Raw genomic sequence first — 23,214 nt, 5'->3', positions numbered from 1 at the left:
CCAAAACTAAATGCTTAAAATATTTAGTTAAATATGTCCTGAGTCATGGTAAAAATAAAACAAAAATGGGAAATTATTTGCAAAATAATATAAATCAGGATATTGCATGTCAATTTGAAGCACACCAAATCAGCAGAAGTCAGAGAAAAGCAGCTCATACCTTTGATTGTTTAAAACAAAAATTTAATACAATAAACTAAATGTTGAACTTCAAAACAGTAAAAAAATAATAAAGTAGACAAAGTTGATTTATATCTTTATCAATCCAAGATCTTTTCTTAGATTCAAAGATTAAAATATAAATCAAGATTTTTCAGAGTTCTTTGCAAGGGTACTTACTGGGAAGTTGTAAAGAACCAGCTACTGAGATTGCTGTAGTTTCATCTTTAGAATCACAATGCTTCCATTGGCCAAAAATGCACTAAGTCTCTCCTAGTTTGAAGCATTCAGCAAGTAATGGCAAGACAGATTCACCAGAAATAGACACCTGATTTCTATGACAAATATAGTAATGCTGTATTAGCTAGCGGAGCCACATTGTGTGTTGTTACATGGACTTATATAGCAACACAATTTGGAATAAAATAGAATCGGTCCCCTGTTGGCAGATTTACCACTGAGGAATGGAGAAATCAGTAATCATTGAAGCTGTCATAATAATGAATTGTCTCAAAAACAACTCATTATTGATGTCTAGGGAAAGCACTGTGTGCCCATTAAAATGTGGCATGATTGAAGAAATAAAGTAAATGTGAGCGGAATAAGTAAATCAGAAAAAACTAAGAACTATATGATTCCATACATAGGTGGTACATGAAAATGAGACTCAGAGACATGGACAACAGTGTTGGGGATACAGGGTGGGGGGGAGGAGAGGGAGGGGGTTGGGGGAGGGGAGGGGCACAAAGAAAACCAGTTAGAAGGTGACGGAAGACAATTTTATCAATGTATCTCATTAAAATTAATTAAAAAAGTAAATGTGAAACCTTAAAAAAAGGTATAAATCAAGTATAAAACAAAGTTAAGTGAAAAAGACACATATGGGTATATAATGCAGAACTATGCTTATTTAATGAATGAATATGGTGGCCTAAGGCAATAGTCACTTTATAAAACTATGTTTCTCAATTTAATATAACCAGAATTTATAATAGATAAAATACTTTGAAGTCATGACATTTATACATTGTTTACATCAGAGTTCATATACTGTTTTACTTAAAGCATATTTTCTTTTGTTTCTATCACCAGTTCACTTGGTAACCTGACCCTGGATGGTCATTTCTGCATTAATTAGTATGAAACTAGAACATAACTTTCATTTTAGAAACAAAAATTATTTTCGACATAGAGGCACACCACTGAAAACAGCCAGCAGCCTTTCTATCACCCCAGTAGCTTAAATTCTAAGAATTAACTTTCTTTTAGTTACTTTTAAACTTTGGCATGCTTCACCTTTCCTTTCCGTCTTTTCTAAGAAAAAAATAGATGAAATAAATTAACTGAAACCTCCAGGACCATTTCAAAAGGCATGTGTCACTGAAAATAAACATTAAAAAAAGACTTTACATAAAATTAATACTTTAACAAAATGCCTCATTTTTATCTTACTTTTTCTAAACTTTTTAATGAGGAACATGATATGGAATTCTTACTCAGTATACAATTGGGTCCAATAAACAGACCATTTATTTGGTTCTCAATAAATATTCATTTTTAGTTCCAAATTGAGGATCAAGTGGTAGAAATAGATTTCCTGATAATTCTAAAACAGGATTTTCATGCAACTTAATATTCTGTTTTATTTGTTGATTGAACTGTCAATGCTCCTAGTTAAGCTCAACTGCTCTATTTTTATCCTAAATCTCATTCTTTTTCTATATATAAGGACATGAATTCAACACTTCCCACCTTCACCATGAATATTTCCTTCTATAATGGGTTATCCCCATCAGCATACAAATATGGTATATAATTGGTATATAGTTAGCTAAACATTGAGCATATACCTTGTGCTTAGTCTAGTGATAGGACCTGTGAGAATATTTTTACTGAAAGTAAATGATGTGCCCCTTCCCTTGAAGGAGATTATATACTGATTGACTAATCATTATTATCCACCTTTATTTTTGCATAGTGCTTTTCATTTTCTAGTGGGATAAGTGGGACAGGTACTTTCAAAATCCTCATAATCATCTCTTCAACCTCTTTTTTCATCATCCTCTTCATCATCAATTATTAAAGAAGTAGCTAACATTAAATGAACATTTATTATATTCCAAGAGCTAAGTTTGTCACATACATTATCATATTTAATCTTAAAACACCTCAGAAACATAATGTAATAGATCTTTTCTATACATTTAAATTGCTTCCAATTCTTTTCAAGTTTGCCAGCTTCTAAAACAAACATGTCAGCAGCAGCTTCCACATCTCATGATGTCAGTGATTTTATTCTTATCTACAGGAGTTGTTGTTCAGTGTCTCTATTCAAAACTGAGAAATCTTAGCACAAAGAAATGTAAAAACAAGGTCAGAAACCTTGAGGTCTTGTCTTTCCTTTCAGTATTTTGAATTGTGTACTTTTGTCTCCTAGATATCTCCTATCCACTCCTAATATGTGAGCATCTCCTCCACATTCTTTTTCATTTTAAGCTCATGCCAGAATACTTTGCTTTGTGATAGGAGTGGGGTCTAGCCATCTTGTAGACTTAGAGAAGTTGAAGACAAGTGAAAAATCGCATTTGCTAAAAGTAAGTTAGAATGCTTAGAGATGTGTTAGGAGTAAAATGTGCCAAAGAAGCACTTTCCTTCTCTATGAGGATAAAAGATTTAAAAATGTGTTCTCCATGTGAATTACATAGGTCTTCCCACTTTAGGTGGAAAATACTGAGTCAACAAAAGAAGGGGGATATTATTTGCCCAAACTCAAGGTCACTGGTCTTACCTAATTCAAGAGTTGTTGTGAACATAAATATAGATAACATAGTTATTGGATGTATTTTAAATAGTACCATTCAAATGTAAGGTGTTCATACAATTCTTACACTATTCCCATTGGCCCATCTGTTCAATGTACCCTTGCCACTGCAAAAATATGTTGTAAAAATAAATTTTCCCTTTTGATAAATCTAACCAATTACTACTATTCTCCTTTCTGGCTTGATAGTATAAGAGCCCTGGAGACATATATAATTATTGTTATAAACCTAATGCTTTCAGTACTTAATCCATCAATAGTGAAATTTGTATCATGATGAGAGCAGAATGTAAAAGGAATTTCAGCACTCTGTTTTAGAAAATGTGTCTCTTGCATTCATTCGCATCACTTCAAAGAGCAAGGAAATAAATAAAGAATAAAAAATGAGCCAGCATCTATATCATCTACCAGAAAGATCTATAATTGAATATTTTAAAATGAATGAGTTTCCAGGTGTTTAACCATTATTTTAATAATGTAAATGCAACTGATGTCTTACACAAACATTTTCAAAACTCTTGGCAAAAATATATTTTTTGCAAACTCACTGTTATATATTTAAATGTTTGTTAAGTTATCAAACTTGACCATGCATCATAATTACTTGAATGGCTTATTAAAACACAGATTACTGGGCCTCAGCTTCAGAGTTTTTGACTTAATGGTTTGAAGTGGGAACCATGTATTTGCATTTCTAATGAATTCCCAAGTGGTAAGTGACATTGTTGCTGCTGGAGCAAGGGTCTTGAAGGAACACACTTGAAAAATTACCAGGTTAAAAGAAAATATTATTGATATTAATGGGGATAGTAATAACAACTGGTAATTATCTAACACAGCACCACATTTTCATGTGGCTCACAGCAAATTATGTCTTCTCATGTGTTCCCCTGAGTGTGTCCATCTCAGAGGATACTGAATAAATTATTATCTCTATTTTAGAGAGGGAAACTGAGGCCTCGTTTATGTACTTATTGGTGGGAAAATTCTAGACTTTAATAGTTTCTCTTGTCTATGTCCCACACCCCAAACTGCCTCCATCACAAACATATGTCTAAGCATTTATAAGGTAAAACTTTATTAAGAGGGGATATTGCAGTAGGGAGCCGCTCAAAGTCCAAGCCAAAGGAAGCATGTAAGTGGAGACTATTTGCTGGGAAAGAGAAAGAATACTTTCTAAAAACTGCTAGAGGAATTTTGAAGCTTCACAAATTACATCAAATACTGCAATAACAGGACATCAAGGAAGGGGATGTTTGCAAGTGGGGTAAGTTCTGGATCTGAGATGGAACAAACAAATTAAAATATAAGAGGTTCACATAAGTTTAAGGCCTAGATGCACTTGTCAAAAGAGAATGAAGTTATATCAACCACTAATGTTGATTAGCCTTGTTACTCTGCAGCTGACAGAGTTATTGTTGGCCATTGTAATGTCTGTTTTATATGAAAACTTACTGCTGTTTCTACTTGACAGTAAGAACTTAATTCCATCATAGAACTTAGAAAAAAGAATGTTATACTTGATAAGCTTTTTAGTTTTTCTCCTATTGTATAAAGATAGTTTTCCCAGATAAAAAAGCTTTTGATTGACTATCAGCAAGCTAAGTTCCTACCTAGCCTTTTCTTTAAGAACCTTTCATCATAAAATAAGAAGGGAGGTAGTAGAAGAAAAATAAATTTTGTCAAACCATATGTTTGAGAAATTTTTCCTGTAAACCTTAGTTAACTTGTTGTTAATAATCACTTTTGAGGAAAGCTTTCATGAAAAGCAACTCCTATAGATGGAAATACATGAATTTGTATATTAGCCATTACATCAATTATTCTATTGATGTTTACATGGAGTTTTCAAATATAAAGACATCTCATGTTGAAACAAAGAATAAGAATAGTTGTGATGAAAGAACAACTAAATTCTTAAAAATTACAGAAAAAAAAAACCTAAATACGTGTTACCTCTAAATGGCCCAAATCCTAATGATTACTTTAGTTTGGCAGTTTTTCAAGTGGATTTAGCTATGGTCATCAACATCCATCATATCCACAGTCTAAATGAACATATTAGAAATGTTGCAGTCTGGTTCATGTACTATGTATAGACACAGTCTGAATATCTTTCCTTGTCTAACAAGCTAATCAGCCATCCAGCATCTGCCACATTTGGATCTCAGGCCCTTTGAAACATTGTCAAAAAAAGAGAATAAAGAAAACATAAAAAGAAACTGGAAAAGTCAATTAAATTTTCTGGTAAAAAATTTAATGAAATTCTCTAGTAATTAAATTATTTTCTTTGGGCCAATTTTACTTACATTTTAACATTCATATCACAAGCTGTTTTCTTTTGCTTACTAATAGTTATATATTAAACATGTACAACCTATACTGCTCACAAAAATTAGATATTTCAAAATGAATATGAAGTGATAAAAAATAAGCATTTGATTTTTTTATTAAACAAGAACATCAGAAAAGCATATGACAAGCCAAAGGACATTGTTTGATTATGAAAATGATGTGCAAAACCAACTTTTATTTCATTGGTGAAAATGCACTACACAAAAGACTGAAAGTACTGGAGTATCTGCATGTTCTCTGATTACCTAATTTTTAAGATCTATATTTGTAAAGAGTAAGCACTAGACTAGAAGAATTGTGTTCCTGGAAGAGTTAGTACCTAGTGCTAAGAAAATGAAGATCTGATGAAATATTCTGTGATCACCATAATCATGAGCAAACATACTGAATATTTACCTTTATAAATTATTGGACTAGGCATAAAAATATAGTGCATTATAAGACATTTACATACAATCAGTACAAATAATATAAAAAATATCTGTGCATATTATGAGTGCCAAGTTAGCAGTACAGACAATCAGTGCTAAGAAAATTCTGAACTCAGAGAAGTTTTGGGATTGGCTCAATATTTCTGGGTGAAGGTAAGGCATAATTCAATAACACATGTCACTTAGATAGATTAGTTATAGGTGGGACATATAAAAGTTCAGGGCAATGGAGAGAACAAAGACTACATAATGCATGCTTTGAACCACTAGATCCCCAAAGAAGCATTAACATAAAAAAGTTGTGGGGAAAAAGTTGAAAATATGTTACCTTCTATAGTCCCCTGATCCTGGCAAACTGTCTCATTAGAGCTTCATTGTATGATATGCCAGGTAAGAGCACAAACCTTAAAGTAAAGTTCTTGTTCTTCAGCTGCGAGATGAGTGCTCCAATGTCTCTCTGCCTCCATTCCCTAAAACAAAACACAAACACACACAAAACTAATTGCCAACAACAAACAAATAACACCTATCTCTTCTAGTTATTTTGAGGAATAAATAATGCATATACATACATACATATAGGTCATATATACCCTAGCACATAACAAACTTAATTCATCTTTTCCTGTAAATATTTGACACTGGCTACAAATGGAAGAGATAATATATTTGTCAAATATACTTCACCATAAAAAAAACAACTCAACATACTTAATTCACCTAACAGTGATACAGTACTCATTATCTTTGCTTCTAGTGGCCTATACAGTATATATACACACACACACACACACACACACACATACACACACTATATATATATACACACACACACACATATATATATACTCTATACTGCCTATACAGTATATATATTATATAATATATATATGTTATATATAATATATATAATATATATAAAATATATATAATATATATATATATATATCATAGGTATATAAAAGTACATAGCACTGGTATACTGGTCTTGGTATTTGATAGGTCCTCTCCTCCCCGAGTGATATATATATTGATACTAATGTACTTATCTATGTTATGATGTTTTAGGAATAGCCAACTAGATGTAGTTTCAGAAATACGCTATTATCTTGGACCTTATTGTCTTTGCAAATTCTGTTTTATCTCTTTGAAATCATCTATTCCTCTACCCTGTCCTAGCTATCCACTTTATAATTCTCTATTCCTTTAACCCCCATCTACTTTTCTCTGGCCAACTTAGATACTGTTTATTATGAATTTTCATTGCACTTTCTATATACTCAGATATATCGATGTTGTGTATAGACTTAGTAGACTGCGTAGCAAACTGATTAAAAGGTTGTACCCTCCCTGAGAAGTCATTTTTTGTAGTACCACATCATCTTTTTTCCTAACACTGTATATAATGCATAGCACATAATAAGTATCAAATATAAATTATGAGTAAATGAATGGAGTCAAACTCACTTTATATCTTACAGTTTGTCACTTTGTTCTCTGATATTGCCTTCATCCTAATTCTGAAACCTTACAAATTCATTAAAGTAAAAATTGAAGTTGGGGACAGAACGTGGAAGGCTCAAAGCCACAAGTAAAGATAGAACTCAAACTTCATATTCACTGTCACTAAATTAGTGAGAACACTTTGTGTATGAACCTCATATAATATTAGAAGTAGGATGAAGAGATCTCTTGGCACTTTATATGACAGTTCTTAGCAATAAAGCTGTTTATCATTGATATGAGAATTATTCCTATTTGAATGCCTCTTTGAAATGGGAGCCAAATATCCACTGTCCTCTTACCCTGTTACAGCAATATACACAGAAAAACAGAATAAAGGAAACACTGTTGTTTTCTTCCCCATTAAATATATTTTCACTGCGGTTTTATCTTACCCAGAATCAGAATTTGCTCTGTAACAGGGAACACGCTACTAATTCCCTGCAAAGCTGAGAAAGGGTTTCTTTCTGCAGTGACTGCTTCAGTAAGCACTAGCTGCTGGTAGTGAATACAAACAGAATAGGCTATATACAGAGGCATAATGGAAGGGACACTGCTGTGGCAAGCTGGAAAGATAATTTTAATTGCTATGAAGTTTCACATTCATTGTCAGAAAATAAAGTTTCCCATTTGATTGAAGAACAGGTCTTTCCATTTAAATAATAATTTTCTTATACTTCTGGAAATTATTTAAAACTTCACTTCTATTACCATTTTTTTTATCTTCACAGCTCCCTTATAATATAGGTAGGAAAAGTAGGTAGCATTATTTCTTGAAAGAGTATGTTTCTCTTCCCTAAGGGACAAATGTAAAGAGGTTCTGGAATGTTCTTTTTCTTTTAAAGTTTAAAATGACCTCAAGGACTTAAAAAAAATAGAAATCCTCAGGAAAGCTTTTAAAAATGTCTCTGTGTATTAAAGTGCTGTGTCATCCGGATGCAGGTTAAAGTGGTTGAAAGGAAGTATGACAAAGCCAGGAATTTAGGAGAAACTTTAGAGAAGAAAAGGTCTTGGAGGGGATGAGTCAAATAAGAATAGCCCTAAATAGAAGCTCCAAGTATCTGATGGTAAGAAAAGAAAAACTGAAAGTAGCACTTGGAGAGAACCTACCAAGTACCAAGGCCGGTGCTATGCACTGTTTCCCACGTATAAGATGCACCTTTTGTCAAAAATTTGAGGTCCAAAAACTGGGTGAGTCTTATACAGTGGTTGTGGCATTTCAAATGCCATCGATAGAACTGAGGACGAGGCAATATAAGAAGACAGTGATTTGTCATTGGACATACATGAGGACAAGCTAATGGATGGAGTTTTGGCAGTAATGAGGAGTTGTATGAATTTCATGATGAATAAAACTCGAGTTTAATAACTTTATGTAATACACTTTTTTTCAAATTTCAGGCCCCAAAATTAAGGTGCATCTTATACATGGTGAAATACAGTATTTTACATACCTGTGAAATGGATCTTAGTGTGCTCATTTTACAGAGAGGAAACTAAGAGACAGAGAGGTGAAATAACTTACCAAACCTTGAAAGAGGGGTGGAGGACAGGATGAGAAAATTAAGTGGTTGAGAAGTACAGATTAATAGTTACAAAATAATCATGGGATGTAAAGTACAACATAGGAAGTATAGTTAATAATATTGTAATAAGTATGTATGGTTCCAGGTGCATACTAGAAATATTGGAGCACGGAACACTTTTTAAAGTATATGATTCTTTAACCACAATGATATACACCTGAAACTAATACAAAAATAATAATAAATGTAAACTGTAATCAAAAAACAGTAAAAATAAAATAAAACAAAGTTATGTACCATTCATGACAATTTGTAGTCTGTGAGAAGCAATTTTATTTTAGAATAAATTTTGTTGTTGATAATAAAAATGTCAACAATATTAAAAGAATACATGTTTAAAAAAGCTGAACCTCATATATGTATGAAATTAAGAGGATCTTATAATGAGCCAATAAAAATACCTGGACTTCCAAAAACTATCCTTCATTACTTCTGGGCAAAAGTGTTTAATAATAGTTATTTTTAATGCTGAATATATTGTTATATTGCTGAATAGCAACACATGGTTTGAATAAGCCTTTAGCCCTCCACAATATATAGTATGATTGATGATGTTCCTCTGGCTTCTGATTAAGCCCTATTAATTGCCTAATCTGTGCATAGTATATTGCAATATAGTATGGTACAGTGTGTTATAATAGATAAGAAAAGAACAGAGGAGTACTGCTAAAGGAGATGAAAGAGATGGTGGGATCTATCTATAAGTGGAACCATGGGTTCTCTTTTTACGGTAAAACTTTCTCTTCCTACACTCAGGAAATAGTGGCACTGACAAATCTACCAGTGCATAAAATAGGTGTTGGGGATCATAATCTGAAGATAAAAAACTGAGCACAAAAAAGGAGCAATTTGTCTGGGATGACATTTTTAGTTTAGAGTCAATGCTGACGTTATATCCAGAGACTCTTGACTCCCAATCTTGTGCTGATTTTCAGATATATCTTCTGTCTCCTCCACTGTCTTATAGAAGTATTAAAAAGAAATCTCATTCATTCACAGGCAGGGCACTAGCTTTGCATCTGAGCATGTTCAACATAAAGTTGATCAGTATATTATTTTTTCTTAATGTTTTTGAAAAGGTCAGTTCCTGATTTGCTCCTGCATACATCTTATGATGTATTACGGGATTGACGTTCTGTTGAATGGGCAGCAGGCTGTCAATCAACCTCTTTGGAGAAGAAGCAGGAATGTTAAGAAGCCCTCAAAAAAAGTACAACAGAAATAATATTTTTTTCAAAAGAACAGATATCAGTGTTTGTTGTTCATTGTCATTTCTATACAATATGTTTATTTGGTAGAGGAGAGAGGAAACAAGAGGACACAAATATAAGGTGATGGAAAATAATTTGACTTTGGATGATGGGCACACATCACAATCAATAGTTCAAATGCTATAGAAATATTTACATGAAGCCTATATATTCTTTCTTTTTTTTCTTTTTTCTTTTCTTTATTCTGAAGCTGGAAACAGGGAAAGACAGTCAGACAGACTCCCACATGCGCCCCACCGGGATCCACCCGGCACGCCCACCAGGGGCGAAGCTCTGCCCACCAGGGGGCCATGCTCTGCCTCTCCGGGGCCTCGCTCTGCCGCGACCAGAGCCACTCTAGCGCCTGGGTCAGAGGCCAAGGAGCCATCCCCAGCGCCCGGGCCATCTCTGCTCCAATGGAGCCTTGGCTGCGGGAGGGGAAGAGAGAGACAGAGAGGAAGGAGGGGGGGTGGAGAAGCAAATGGGTGCTTCTCCTATGTGCCCTGGCCAGGAATCAAACCCGGGTCCCCCACACGCCAGGCTGACGCTCTACTGCTGAGCCAACCAGCCAGGGCACCCTATATATTCTTATTAATCAATGTCACTCCACTAAATTTAATTTTCTAAATAAAATGAAAAAACAAATGTGAAACATAATGTTAAAATGTTAATTAATATTTTTCAAGGAATATATTCAGAATTGGAAACTTTCTAAATTCATTTTTAAAATTTTTCAATTACAGGTCACATGCAAATTATACTAGTTTAAGGTGGACACCCTGGTGATTATACATTACATAACTTACTAAGTGATCATCCCAATGTATCTTAGACCCATCTGACACTACACAAAGTTATTAAATATTATTGTCCCTATTCTCTACCCCCATCACTCTTCTTTAACAAATAATTCGTATTTCCTAATCCCTTCACCTTTTCACTCATCCCCCTAAGGCCCCTCCCATTTGGCAACTACCAAAATGTTCTCAGTATCTATGAGTTTGTTTCTATTCTGCTTGTTTATTTATTCTGTTTTTTAAAATATTCAATTGTTGATAGATATATATTTATTGCCATTTTATTGTTTATATTTTTTATCCTTACTTTTCCTTAAAGAAGACCCTTTAGCATTTCATGTAATATTGGTTTGGTGGTGATGAACTCCTTTAAATTTTTCTTAACTGGGAAGTTCTTTATCTGGCCTTTTTTTTTTTTTTTTCCTGAAGCTGGAAACAGGGAGAGACAGTCAGACAGACTCTCGCATGCGCCCGACCGGGATCCACCTGGCAAGCCCACCAGGGGTGACGCTCTGCCCACCAGGGGGTGATGCTCTGCCCCTCCGGGGCGTCGCTCTGCTGCGACCAGAGCCACTCTAGCGCCTGGGGCAGAGGCCAAGGAGCCATCCCCAGCGCCCGGCCATCTTTGCTCCAATGGAGCCTTGGCTGCGGGAGGGAAAGAGAGAGACAGAGAGGAAGGAGGGGGGGTGGAGAAGCAAATGGGCGCTTCTCCTATGTGCCCTGGCCGGGAATCGAACCCGGGTCCCCCGCACACCAGGCCAACGCTCTACCGCTGAGCCAACCGGCCAGGGCCTTATCTGGCCTTTGATTTAAATGATAGCGCTAGGTAGAATAATCTTGGTTATAGGTCTTTGCTTTTAGCACTTTTAGTATTTCTTGCCACTCCCTTCTGGCCTGCAACATGTCTGTTGAGAAATAAGCTGACAGCTTAATGGGAGCTCCCTTATGGGTAATTTTCTCTTCTTGCTCTGAAGGTTCTATCTTTGTCTTTAACCTTTTGCATTTTAATTTAGATTTTTCTTGATGTGGGCCTCTTTGGGTTGATCTTGTTTAGGCCTCTCTGTGCTTCTTGGACTTGTATGTCTACTTCCTTCACTTAGTTAGGAAATTTTTCTGTAATTATGTTTTATGTAAGTTTTTAATTTCTTGCTCTCTCTTCTCCTTCCCACAACCCTGTGATATGAAGGTTGGTTGGTATACTTGAAGTTGTCCTAGAGGCTCCTTATACTATCTTCACTTTTCTTGGATTTTTTTTTCTCTTCTGATTGGGTGTTCTTTGCTTACTTTTATTCCAAATTGTTGATTTGATTCCTGGATTCACCTACACTACTCTAATGTTGATTCCTTGCAAATTATTCTTCATTTCAGTTAGTATATCCTTCATTTCTGACTGGTATATTTTTATGGTTTCTATGTTCTTTTTCATGCTATTGAAGTTCTTACAAGTTCCTTTAAGTTCTCATGAAGTTCCTTGAGCATCCTTATAACCATTATTTTGAGCTCTGTTTTTGGTAGTTAGCTTGCCTGCATGTTATTTATTTATTTTATTGGAGATGTTTTATGTTCTTTCATTTGACACCTCTTTTTTTTTCAGTCTTTAAATACTTTTATTGGAAGGCCATGCATTGCCTTCATTCATTGTATTTCAAATCACTGTACATTTACTTTTGTGAAAACACTGCCTGCATTTTCTAATACAAAAAATAACCTAAAATTTGTTTCAAAAATGTAGAGAAATATCCAACTTAATAATGAAAAAATGCTCCATATTTACTGCTGCACTATAGTCATTTCTGCATTTCCCATGTTTCTTTTTTTGTTTGTTTTGTTTTGTTTTGTTTTGTACTTTTCTGAAGCTGGAAACAGGGAGAGACAGTCAGACAGACTCCTGCATGTGCCCTACCGGGATCCACCCGGCACGCCCACAAGGGGGCAACACTCTGCCCACCAAGGGGTGATGCTCTGCCCCTCCAGGGCATTGCTCTGTTGCAACCAGAGCCATTCTAGCGCCTGGGGCAGAGGCCAAGGAGCCATCCCCAGCGCCCAGGCCATCTTTGCTCCAATGGAGCCTCGGCTGCGGGAGGGGAAGAGAGAGACAGAGAGGAAGGAGATGGGGAGGGGTGGAGAAGCAGATGGGTGCTTCTCCTGTGTGCCCTGGCTGGGAATCAAACCCGGGACTTCTGCACGCCAGGCCGACGCTCTACCACTGAGCCAAACGGCCAGGGCATTTCCCATGTTTCTTAAAGAACTATCTTGTCTGATAGTACACAATATAAAGAGCAATTATAAAAAAAACAGACTTTGCATACACTTCTAGAGTCTTATTGAGAATATCTTGTTGGCATTGAATAACCAATCATAGGTACAGCTATAGTAGCAGGCTATGCATATGCCTGTTGGTTCATACCATTGTGCATATTTGGAATATTAGTTCCATATTGCTGAGTGCTATCATTACCATTCTGGTAAGTTCCTGTTGGGTTACAAATACTAAAACTTATCTGCATACCAACAGACACAAAATTACTTCCAAAGCTCCCATTGGTATAATTTATAACACTGTAAACACCATTCTGGGTTTTTGCCCCATAATCTCTCTTAAGCAGACTACAATGACCTCTATCATATTTTTTTTCTCTGAAGGTATTCAATCCACCCCTTTTCCCACACAGTATCTGTCTCAACAGTCATTCTTCATGCCTCATCTACCCCTAGAATGACCTGAACCTCTGTCTTCAAACAACTGAAACAATTTGGGGTTAATTGCTGGATTAGCTTCAGGAAGCACATAGATAAGGTCATTCACTTGCTTTATGCTATTAAGTGTAAAAAAAAATGTACATTGTGCCTGTTTTGGTACTGTCAGAAATTCTTTCAATTCAATAAATATAATCCTCTAGGAATTAGGGTAGTCATAATTGATAACAAATTTCACATCTTCTACATCTTGCCCTCTGGATCATGTGTAGCAATCGGAATAGGAGCTTTTCCATTTTGAATTTTGAATTCATTTCAAGCCCAGTCATGTTCCTGTTGACTCTTATCACCATGGATACCATGGCAGGCCACCTCTCTTACTTCATTTTTCTAGTAAGTTCATCACATCTTCTTTTGGTTTCAACAGAGACCTCATTCATTTCCATCAGTCTCAAGGAAAGTAGCTCAGGCTCATGTCATCACCCTCCCTCCACAACTACTGCCTCCACTAGGCCTCACTGTAGCCAATGCCACTTCCAGCAACTTGTCACACTCGACAATTTCCACTTCATTCCCAGTCAACTGCATTCACTGATCTCATATTGGGCTATTCCAGTGACTGTGACCATGGCCAGGATCAAGGGTTTGGTGAACCTCAATTTGGAGGAAGTAGGGCAGGGCTTCTGTCAGGGAAGAGGTTTGGAAACCCTAGGGATAAACTAGTTAAAAAGAAGTGGAATCTTAATGAACTGCCTAAATTTGAGAAGAATTTTTATCAAAAACATCCTTATTTGGCTAGGCACACAGCACAAGAGGTAGAGACACACAAAAGAAGCAGAGAAATTACAGTTATAGGTCAAACCTGCCTAAAGCCAGTTCTAAATTTTTATGAAGCAAACTTCCTTGCAAATGTCTAGGATGTGATTGCAAGACAGAACTTTACTGAACCCACTGCTATTCAAGCTGAGGGATGGCCAATTGCTCTAAGTGGATTTTATATGGTTGGAGTAGCACAGACTAGATCTGGGAAAACATTGTCTTATTTGCTGCCTGCCATTGTTCGCATCAATCATCAACCATTCTTAGATAGCAGTGATAAGCCTATTTTCTTGGTGCTGGTACCAACTCAGGAACTATTCCAACAAGTGCAGCAAGTCGCTGCTGAATACTGTAAGGCATGTCGATTGAAATCTACTTGCATCTATAGTGGTGCTCCCAAGGGAGCACCATGTGATTTGGAGAGAGATGTAGAAATATGTATTGCAACATCTGGAAGACTGATTGACATTTTAGAGTGTAGGAAAACAAATCTGAGAAAAACCACCTCCCTAGTCCTTGATGCAGCAGATAGAATGTTCGATATGGATTTCGAACCCCAAATAAGGAACATTGTGGATCAAATAAGACCTGATAGGCAAACCCTAACGTGGAGCGCAACTTGACCAAAAGAAGTAAGACAGCTTGATGAAGATTTCCTGAAAGACTATATTCATATAAACATTGGTACACTGAAACTGAATGCAAACACAACATTATTCAGATTGTATATGTGTGTCATGATGTAGAAAGGGATGAAAAACGTACTCTTCTGACAGAAGAGATCATGAGTGAGGAGAGTAAAACCACTGTCTCTGTCAGGACCTGTTGTTTTGTTTCCACACTTTGGCTGAGTCCCTATGTTTGTTTCTATGTATTAGGTAGAGCTGCTACATGTCTAGGATTTGATAGAGTGGCCTTCGCTAGTAAGTGTCCTGTGAGGCCCAGTGGCACAGCCTCCCCAGTCATCCAAGCTAGGCACTCCAGTTGTACCCCTATGTTGACTTTGTGTGCTATCATGTTGTAGTTGAGCTTTGATTGCTATTGGCATCACTGGGAGGGATTGATTTCCCCAGGCTGATGGGCTATGATGACTGGCTGTGAACACAGCAATGGAGTTGCTGTGCAGGAACTGATCCTATGACTCTAGCAAGAAATACTTGCTTCAGGGGCGCTTTGGTGCTCACTGTGTCTGCCCTGAATGTGTCATTCATAGAGGTGGTAGGGATGTAATCTGGCATGGTCTGAAGCTTTCCTCTGGGTATTCTGGCTCTAAGGCCTCCCAGAAGGTTAAAATGAAGTCATTGCCTGTGCCCTGCTTGGTGGCATCCAGCATGAGCTACAGAGCAATCTGTAAATGGCTGCTACTTGGCCTGAGGTTGGAGTGCCCAGGAAAAGCCAAGCTCCAGTCCAAGATGCCATTAGTACTGGGCTTGTGGATACTTAGCAAGAAGTATGGAGTGCACAGAGGAAAGAAGCTATTTAGTTGATAGATTTTAGGAGAGGCAAAGCATGAGGCAAAAGAATATTTGTATGGAAAAGACACTGGTACTGGCTTAGGTGGGCCAGAAATTTGGGCTGGGTGGGACCCTAAGGAATTACCAGAGCAGAGAGAAGAATGTATGCCAGATTAATTGAAACTCGGATATAGCACCCACATTCTAGCTCTGAGAGAGTGTCTCAGAAAAAGAACAATGGTATCTGACATCATTTCTGTCTAGGTGAAAGCTACCTCTATAGCTCTTGCTCTGATGACAGACAATTCATTTCCTGACTGTATCTCCCTGGTTTCTTTCAAGTTGTTGCCCCAGCAGTTGAGCTCAGAAAGAGTGAGTCCAAGTAATTCTGTGTATGTACCTTTTAAGAGAAGCTGTGTAGGACTCCAGCAGCCCTCTATCTCTCTCAACCACAATTTCTGCTGGTTTTTACAACCAGAAGTTATGGAGACTTTTCTTCCTGGCTCTGGAACCCTGGGACAGGTGACCTGCTATGGGGCTGGGACCTCTCACTCTGTAGGAGACTCTTCCCATTGCTATTTTATTTAATCTTATAATCATTTGAATATCTAATCTTTTTTTCTCAACATAGATTGGTAAAAGAACATGCCTTGTACATTTCATTATTTAAAGCCAAATGCAGGACTTAACATCTATCTTTCGTATTTGATCTTCCTGATTTCAAAAAGTATTGGTTACACTCTTTATGGACACAATGATATAGTCAAACTTAAGTAATAAATAACAAATGCGGTTTTACCTTTATTGCTGATGATATTTTGTAAGGTTCCATGAGTTAATAAGGGAAAAAGAAAACTCTAGTTGCTGCAGTGGCATTAGTGCTTGAAGTCCAGTGGACATCGCCTCAGAAATGAGTGACTGCTACTTTGACACGTGTTTCAACATGACAGGACTCAACTGTTCTGTCTCTACTTCCACTTCTCCTATAGTTTCTATATAGCTCCAGCTTCCCCTTTGTTTTAACATTTAGACATCAGGGTCTTTATAGTTTAGCTAATCATCATACAATATGCAGAATCTTTATTAGTTAATATTATAATCTGAGCTTCCCAAGATTGATGTCCATTTCATAGAGCATTGCCATTGCTTAAGACATCATTATCAGTTCAAACCACCTGTGGCTTAGTGTTACAGACCCATGAAACAACGTATTCTACAGGGAAATACTCAGAAAATAGCTGCGGGACTGGCAGCTTTCAATACTTTGATATATTTTTGTCTGATAAACAATGCCTCACATAGCCTGACCAGGTGGTGATGCAGTGAATAGAGTATCAGCCTAGCACACTGAGGATCCAGGTTTTAAATGCCAAGGTTGCTGGCTTAAGCGTAGGCTCATCCAGCTGGAGTGCAGGCTCACCAACTTGAGCATGGGGTCACTGACTTGAGTGAATAGACATGACCCCATGGTCGCTGGCTTGAGCCCAAAGGTTGCTTGCTTGAAGCCCAGTGTCCTTGGCTTGAGCTTAAGGTCACTGGCTTGAGCAAGGGGTCACTGGCTCAGCTGGAACCCCCCAGTCAAGGCACATATGAGAAAGCAATCAATGAACATCTAAGGTGCCGCAATGAAGAATTGATGCTTCTCATTTCTCTCCCTTCCTATCTGTCTGTCCCTCTATCTGTCTCTCATTCTCACTGTCTCTTTATCACTAAAAAAAGTCTCACATATAAAACTTGAAATCCTTTTGAATTTTAATTGATCTCTATTTTTCTTTTTATTAATTTAGAACCATCAAAGCTAATTTAATCATAAGAGGAAATTTATGGGAAGATTATAAAATTATCTCACAAAGAATCAATGATAGGAAATAAATATTGACCTTGTGAGAGACTTTCCAAAACTAGAAGGCTAGCAGATACCATCTCTCCCCTTTACTCTCTTTCTGGGGTCACATATTCTCAGTTATGATTTTAGTTGCTCTCTCTCCTTCCATATCTGTCTCCCTCTCCATTTCCTTCTTTTCTCTCTCTCTTTCCATATCTGTCTCCCTCTCCATTTCCTTCTCCCCTGACTAGCTACACTTAAAGACTTTAATAACTGTCTGAAAATAATGTATTTAGCTCCCTTCCAAATTCAGCATCTGAAGCTAAATGATCCAGCTACTACAGATTATTACTCTGATTACTCCATTCTAGCCATAGGAGCGGTTTCTCTTGATACTGGACCTAGAGAAGAGAAGAATAGGCTGCACAGAAATCCCAGTGTACACCAAATAAAATTTTCCCTTTTCATATAAGAGAGATTTTCTTGGCAAGCTACTTCATCATAACAGAGATACAAATAGGAAACAAACACATGATACAATTATCAACATCACTGGTAATTAGAGAAATGCAAATTAAACCCACAAACTCACACCTGCTGGGTGGAGGAGAAAAGTGATAGCAAGGATTTCAAGCAACTAGAACTGAATGCAAAATTAAAGTCACTTTGGAAAGTACTTTGATACTTTGTGATAAAGTTAAATATATATTTATCATATGTCTCAGCTATCCCACTTCCAATGAAGATGAAGACATGTATCCTCATGAAAACTTATATATGAATATATATATACACATATATATAGCAACTTAATTCATAATCTCAAAAACCTAGAAATATCCCAAAATATGCATTAACTAATAACTGGATAAGCAATGCATAGTTCACCTATAAAAAATACTATTTCACAATAAAAACAAAAGCCTAGTGAAATAAGCAATTACATCAATCAATCTCAAAATCATTAAAAATGAAAGAAGCCAAACTCAAGTCGACTATATATCATATACAATTCCATTTTGATGATGTTCTAAATAAAAGCAAAACTGCAGGGATGGGAAATATAATAGATCAGTGGGTGTTAGGGGCTTGAGGTGGACTTGTAGGGGACTGACTACAAACATACAAAAGAGGGTCTTTTAAAGTGATGTATATGTACTATATCTTGATTGTTTTTATGGTTATTTGACATCGTTCATTTTCAAAATTCACAAAACTGTACATCTAAAAAGGCTGAATTTTATGCTACGTAAATTATGCCTTGATGAACTTTATTTAAGCAATTATTTTTCTTGACAAGGAAGGCAGAAGCAAAGCAAAAATACAGTGGTTGGTATTTGTGCAGCTTAACAGAATGTCAGTTTATCTAATGCTATTAGGCAAAGAAATTGAAATCAGGCTTTAAAAATTCAGTTGTGATCTCTCTGCTTGCCTTAAAGATATAGACAGCCCTCTCAATACCCAAACTTAGGACCTCCAACACAAACCTATCTCTGTTCATTCAGCAAGGATTTTAAGTACATACTAGAAATATCATGAGTACTCAATTGTTCGCTAAATTGAATTTGGACAAAGCCTGCAACTCTTCTCTTTTCTATCTCTTCTAATGCTGACCTTGTACATATCGACCTTTCCATTCACTCTCAGCCACACACTCTTTCTTTCATTTTTTTCTCCCATGAAAAGAAAATAGAAATGGTCCTACTTTAAAGAAACAGAGAGTTAGAGAAATAACAAATGAATGGATTTCCCCCCGTACTTCATTTACCTAATAAGATTAAGGTGATTGATGGAACTTTTTGTTCAAATATGTTTTCATGTTTAATAGTATCATATTTACCAATAGCGATAAAGAAATTTTTTTACTGTCTGTGGAATCCAATACAAACAACATTGCTTTAACTTCTATAACCAAGCACCACTAATACATTTTCTGTTTGTAATGTTTGCTTTATTTTTAATACCTACTAATATGATAGATAGTGTGCATTATGATGTATTTACCTTTTTAAAAATTTTTGTTTCTTTTCTTTCAAATTTGCAATTCCAAAATGTATAATAAATTGAAACATCCCTTTTAAATAATACCTTCCTTTGGAAAATCAATGCTATATGTTCAAGAGCTATTTTAAAAATCCATTAAAATGCTATTAGGTGAACATTTTTATGTTTATGGACTAAAACAACATTTATTTATTTTCTGCTCCCTGCACTGGTATTTAGCAGTGTTGAGCTTGATGGTATTCAATTTATTTACATTTGAAACTCCATTATTATAAAAAAAAAGGTTTAGTAATATTTTAAGGAAGAGAAAAATAAGAAGCAAATAATGTAATTTATTGATGCTATTTTGTTGACAATAAACTACTCATGTCTTTTGATATAGTTTCATCTAGGAGACAAAACATGGATGTTTGAAAACAAGCAGAGGTCTTTTATACTGAGGACAGAATTGTGACTAAGTAAAAGATAACTAATAAAATAATAAAATACAATGTATAATTCAAATAAAAGTTTATTATTTAGCTATCAGCTATGCTTTTATTAACATTACTAAAAACTCATTGATAAATACTGATTTTAAAAATAATACATTTTCACAAATGAGGTAGAATTTCCATATAATTTTATAAGAAAATAAATTACTTTTTTATAAATAAATTTTTATTAATGTTAATGGGGTAACATCAATAAATCAGGGGAGGCCCTGGTCGGTTGGCTCAGCGGTAGAGCGTTGGCCTGGAGTGCGGGGGACCCGGGTTCGATTCCCGGCCAGGGCACATAGGAGAAGCGCCCATTTGCTTCTCCACCCCCTCTCCCTCCTCTCTGTCTCTCTCTTCCCCTCCCGCAGCCAAGGCTCCATTGGAGCAAAGATGGCCCTGGCGCTGGGGATGGCTCCTTGGCCTCTACCCCAGGTGCTAGAGTGGCTCTGGTCGCGGCAGAGCGACACCCCGGAGGGGCAGAGCATCGCCCCCTGGTGGGCAGAGCGTCGCCCCTGGTGGGCATGCCGGGTGCATCCCGGTTGGGCGCATGCGGGAGTCTGTCTGACTGTCTCTCCCCGTTTCCAGCTTCAGAAAAATACCAAAAATAAATAAATAAATAAATCAGGGGAAATATATTGAAAGAAAACATGTCCAGGGTATCTTGTCATTCAATTATGTTGCATACCCATCACCCAAAGTCAGATTGTCCTCCATCACCCTCCATCTAAGTTTCTTTGTGCCCCTCCCCCTCCCCTCCCCCTCTCCATCCTTCCCTCCCGCACCTCCCTCCCCCCCCCGCCCCCGGTAACCAACACACACTTGTCCATGTCTCTTAGTCTCGTTTTTTATGTCCCACCAATATATGGAATCATGTAGTTCTTGTTTTTTTCTGATTTACTTATTTCACTCCATATAATGTTATCAAGATCCCACCATTTTGTTGTAAATGATCCGATGTCATCATTTCTTATGGCTGAGTAGTATTCCATAGTGTTTATGTGTCACATCTTCTTTATCCAGTATTCTATTGAAGGGCTTTTTGGTTGTTTCCATGTCTTGGCCAATGTGAACAATGCTGCAATGAACATGGGGCTACATGTGTCTTTACGTATCAATGTTTCTGAGTTTTGGGGGTATATACCCAGTAGAGGGATTGCTGGGTCATAAGGTAGTTCTATTTTCAGTTTTTTGAGGAACCACCATACTTTCTTCCATAATGGTTGTACTACTTTACATTCCCACCAACAGTGAATGAGGGTTCCTTTTTCTCCACAGCCTCTCCAACATTTGCTATTACCTGTCTTGTTGATAATAGCTAATCTAACAGGTGTGAGGTGGTAGCTCATTGTAGTTTTGATTTGCATTTCTCTAATAACTAATGAAGATGAGCATCTTTTCATATATCTGTTGGCCATTTGTATTTCTTCCTGGGAGAAGTGTCTGTTCATGTCCTCTTCCCATTTTTTTTATTGGATTGTTTGTTTGTTTGTTGTTGAGTTTTATGAGTTGTTTGTGTATTTTGGATATTAGGCCCTTATCTGAGCTGTTGTTTGAAAATATCATTTCCCATTTAGTTGTCTGTCTGTTTATTTTGTTGTCAGTTTCTCTTGCTGTGTAAAAACTTTTTATTCTGATGTAGTCCCATTTATTTATCTTTGTCTTCACTTCTCTTGCCTTTGGAGTCAAATTCATAAAATGTTCTTTAAATCCCAGGTCCATGAGTTTAGAACCTATGTCTTGTTCAATGTACTTTATTGTTTCAGGTCTTATATTTAGGTCTTTGATGCATTTTGAATTATTTATATTTCAAGGGGACAAGCTGTAGTCGAGTTTCATTCTTTTTCACGTGGCTTTCCAGTTTTTCCAACACCATTTGTGAAGAGGCTTTCTTTTCTCCATTGTGTGTTGTTGGCCCCTTTATCGAAAATTTGACCATATATATGTGGTTTTATTTCTGGACTTTCTATTCTGTTCCATTGGTCTGAGTGTTTATTTTTCTGCCAATACCATGCTGTTTTGATTGTCATGGCCCTATAATATAGATTGAAGTCAGGTATTGTAATGCCCCAAGATTCATTATTTTTCCTTAGGATTGCTTTGGCTACTCGCGGTTTTTTATAGTTCCATATAAATCTGATGATTTTGGTTCCATTTCTTTAAAAAAATGTCATAGGAATTTTGATGGGAATTGCATTAAATTTATAAATTTCTTTGGGTAATATGGCCATTTTGATTATATTCATTCTTCCTATCCACGAACAAGGAATATTTTTCCATCCCATTGTATCTTTTTCGATCTCCTTTAACAATGCTTTGTAGTTTTCATTTTATAGGTCCTTCACATTCTTTGTTATGTTTATTCATAGGTATTTTTGTTGTTGCAATCGTGAAGGGGATTTTTTTTAGTTCGTTTTCTAATATTTCATTGTTGGCATATAGAAAAGTTATGGACTTTTGTATGTTAATTTTGTATCCTGTGACCTTACTGTATTGGTTTATTGTTTCTACTAATCTTTTTGTGGAGTCTTTGGGATTCTCGATGTATAGGATCATATCATCTGCAAAAAGTGAAACCTTTACTTCTTCTTTTCCGATATGGATGCCTTTTATTTCTTTGTCTTGTCTGATTGCTCTGGCCAGAACTTCTAGCACCACGTTAAATAGGAATGGAGAGAGGGGACAACCCTGTCTTGTTCCTGATTTAATGTGAAAAGTCCTCAGTTTTATGCCATTTAATATGATGTTGGCTGATGGTTTATCATATATGGCCTTTATCATGTTGAAATATTTTCCTTCTATACCCATTTTGATGAGTGTCTTAAACATACAATAGTGTTGTATTTTATTGAATGCCTTTTCTGTATCTATTGATAAGATCATGTGGTTTTTGTTCTTTGTTTTGTTGATATGGTGTGTTATGTTAAGCGTTTTACATATGTTGAACCATCCTTGAGATTCTGGGATGAATCCTACTTGATCATGATGTATTATTTTTTTAATATGTTGTTGTATTCGATTTGCCAGTATTTTGTTT

At 36.3% G+C, this 23,214-nt stretch overlaps 2 pseudogenes; both read left to right on the top strand.

The window, feature by feature from the left end:
- The first annotated feature begins 397 nt into the window (after positions 1-397).
- Positions 398-639, top strand: LOC136317193 (cytochrome c oxidase subunit 7B, mitochondrial pseudogene; annotated as a pseudogene).
- Positions 640-14,126: 13,487 nt separating this feature from the next.
- Positions 14,127-15,442, top strand: LOC136317625 (probable ATP-dependent RNA helicase DDX5 pseudogene; annotated as a pseudogene).
- Positions 15,443-23,214: the final 7,772 nt, after the last annotated feature.

The sequence above is a fragment of the Saccopteryx bilineata genome, chromosome X (genome assembly GCF_036850765.1).
Source record: "Saccopteryx bilineata isolate mSacBil1 chromosome X, mSacBil1_pri_phased_curated, whole genome shotgun sequence".
Taxonomy (NCBI): domain Eukaryota; kingdom Metazoa; phylum Chordata; class Mammalia; order Chiroptera; family Emballonuridae; genus Saccopteryx; species Saccopteryx bilineata.
Note: the sequence above shows the minus strand (reverse complement) of the source record. Positions and strands in the feature narration are given on the sequence as shown.